The sequence below is a fragment of the Meleagris gallopavo genome, chromosome Z, assembly GCF_000146605.3.
Source record: "Meleagris gallopavo isolate NT-WF06-2002-E0010 breed Aviagen turkey brand Nicholas breeding stock chromosome Z, Turkey_5.1, whole genome shotgun sequence".
In the NCBI taxonomy this organism is placed as follows: Eukaryota; Metazoa; Chordata; class Aves; order Galliformes; family Phasianidae; genus Meleagris; species Meleagris gallopavo.
This window is the reverse complement of record NC_015041.2, coordinates 65181166-65183641: the sequence shown is the minus strand read 5'-3', so window position 1 is coordinate 65183641 and position 2476 is coordinate 65181166. Positions and strand designations below refer to the sequence as shown.

At 36.0% G+C, this 2476-nt stretch overlaps 1 long non-coding RNA gene across 1 annotated transcript; it reads right to left on the bottom strand.

Annotated features, from left to right (window-relative positions):
• Positions 1–596: 596 nt before the first annotated feature.
• Positions 597–2254, bottom strand: LOC109364115. The gene is made up of 2 exons (XR_002110131.1): positions 2151–2254; positions 597–666 (listed from the first exon to the last, which is right to left on the bottom strand). It is a non-coding gene; the product is annotated as an uncharacterized LOC109364115 (long non-coding RNA).
• Positions 2255–2476: the final 222 nt, after the last annotated feature.

Below are 2476 nucleotides of genomic sequence, written 5' to 3'. Positions count from 1 at the left end.
ACAAATACCAATATTAAGAATATTGTGATAAACAGTAAAATTATGTGAGCAGAACTTTTTCTCATTTCTTCAATTTCAAGGGAAACTAGTACAGAGGCTGCAATCTCTGAAGGTACCCAGAAAATAATTACACTGCATTAGAATACTATAGTTTCCACACCTACCTGGGAGAGCATTGAACTGTTTGGGGTTATACTTATACTTTAAGTATCTGATCTTTATTTTTCTCCAGGCTAGTAGAAAAAGAAAGCAATCATACCACTTAGCAAGTCTATAGAAAGTTTGGCCAGAAGTTCACTGCTTCCTGGCAGCCTTTTCAGGCTACTATTAATCTCTATTCTTTGCTCATTCTTCTTAAAATTAGGACTAGAAAGCATTGTATTTTCAACACGTTATTGTCATTGCAATGGATCTGCCAGTCAAGAATACCCAGAAAAAGGTTAGAATTATATAGTATTTAAACATACATCATATGCTCCGTATCAGATTTCTACAAACAAACTACAATGTTATATTCCTTCTATTTCCAAGGAAACTGAGTGCATGCAGACATTCCATTTATATTCTTACTTCTTTGACATCAAAGTTTCTTTTTAGCTGGTCGCCAACTATTCCATATATTTCATCAGCAGGAAATAAAGGTTCTTCTGATGGTTCTATAGCCACCTATAGCAATGGAACAAAAAAATTTACATAATTAAAGGCATTATTTGTCCACATTATGATTTAAAAACAAAACAAAAAACACTAGTTAGTTTGACAGTTGATTTGAATCCAGTCTTGACCAACCACATCAAAATGTCTCCACCTTGTCCTCACCTTGCAAAAAAATCAAGTTTCCTAAACAGAAGAATAATGATTTCTCACTTACTGAAACAAAGGTGAGGACCATTGTTTCTGTTCCTGACTATACTTCTGCACATGCTTCGTACTACAACTTCTTCCATGACATCAAAAACAATAAGCAAAGGGGAAGGAATAGACTGCCCAGTGATGTGGTTGATGCCCCTGTCCCTGGAGACCTTTAAGGCAAGGCTAGATCAAGCCCTGGGCAACTTGATCTAGCTGTGGTGTCCCTGTTCATTGCAGGGGAGTTGGATTAGATGACCTTTAAAGGTCCCTTCCAACTCTAAGGATTCCATGATTTTGAGATGCCTTATATACTATGCCCTATTAGCTAGTATTCTGGGGAAAAAAAAAAACACAAACAAACAATAACTTCACTAAATATAACACTGTGTACTCCTTCAGCTGCTGAAATTCTATCTTCAATTCACTCTCTTACATTTCATAGAATCATCACAGAATCATAGAATGGCCTGGGTTGAAAAGGACCACATGATCATCCAGTTCCAACCCCCCTGCTATGTGCAGGGTCACCAACCAGCAGACCAGGCTGCCCAGAGCCACATCCAGCCTGGCCTTGAATGCCTCCAGGGATGGGGCATCCACAGCCTCTTTGGGCAACCTATTCCAGTGCATCACCACCCTCTGGGTGAAAAACTTTCTTCTAATGTCTAACCTAAACCTCATTCTAAAACCATTCCCTCTTGTCCTATCTGTGTTCACTCTCATAAAGAGCTATTCCCCCTCTTATTTCCCTCCAGGTACGTTGAGACAGTACCTCCACTATATGACATTTGCCCTGTTTTCTAAAACAAAATTTTAAATCAATACAAAACATTACAAAGCCTAAGGCACCAAAATGACATGACATAGCTCCATCCTCTCAGTTCTATATCTTTTGTTAATCACCACATAAAATACGCATTCTAAGAGATATTTTAGCAGGTATCTAATTTAAAGTTCATGGCAATGACTATGTGGTCTTAAAATTAAATTAGGCATCTGACAAGACTGAATTCATTCTAATCTGGAATTCTGCAATTCTGAAGTGCTGTTGCAGTTACAGTGTGTGTTTCACTGTTGCATGTAATCCTAGTGATTTTGTTAGGAATAATGCAATAGGAATTTATTTATAATTACGGAAGTGAAGTATCACAAAAATAAATTAAAGATTAAGAACCATAAATTCTATTTCCAAAGCATCTAAAGGCAGAAACAAATAATGTATTTTATGAATTAGGGGAAGAAAAGCATTCCTACTTTTAAAAATGCAGTGTTTTTAGAAGAATCCACTAAATACTTACATCTACTTTCTTTCGGAGATTTAAGCTTCTTACAGTTTTCCTTGCCAGATGAAGTGCATGACTGTCATCCAAAGCATAATGGTCTGTTACGCCAGAATGTCTATATTTAAATAAAAATAAGAATATAAAGACTTTTGAGAAGTCCATGAATCAGAATAAGAGTATTTTAGAACTTCCAAGGCTGTATATTTAAAACGTATATACTGCATCACATTTCCACGTTATCTAATAAAATTACATTCCAAGTAAAACTTCTTTTTTTTGACCTTTCCTTTAAAGACTACATTCACAGATAAGACACAAAATATCAACACTAACAAGCCAAA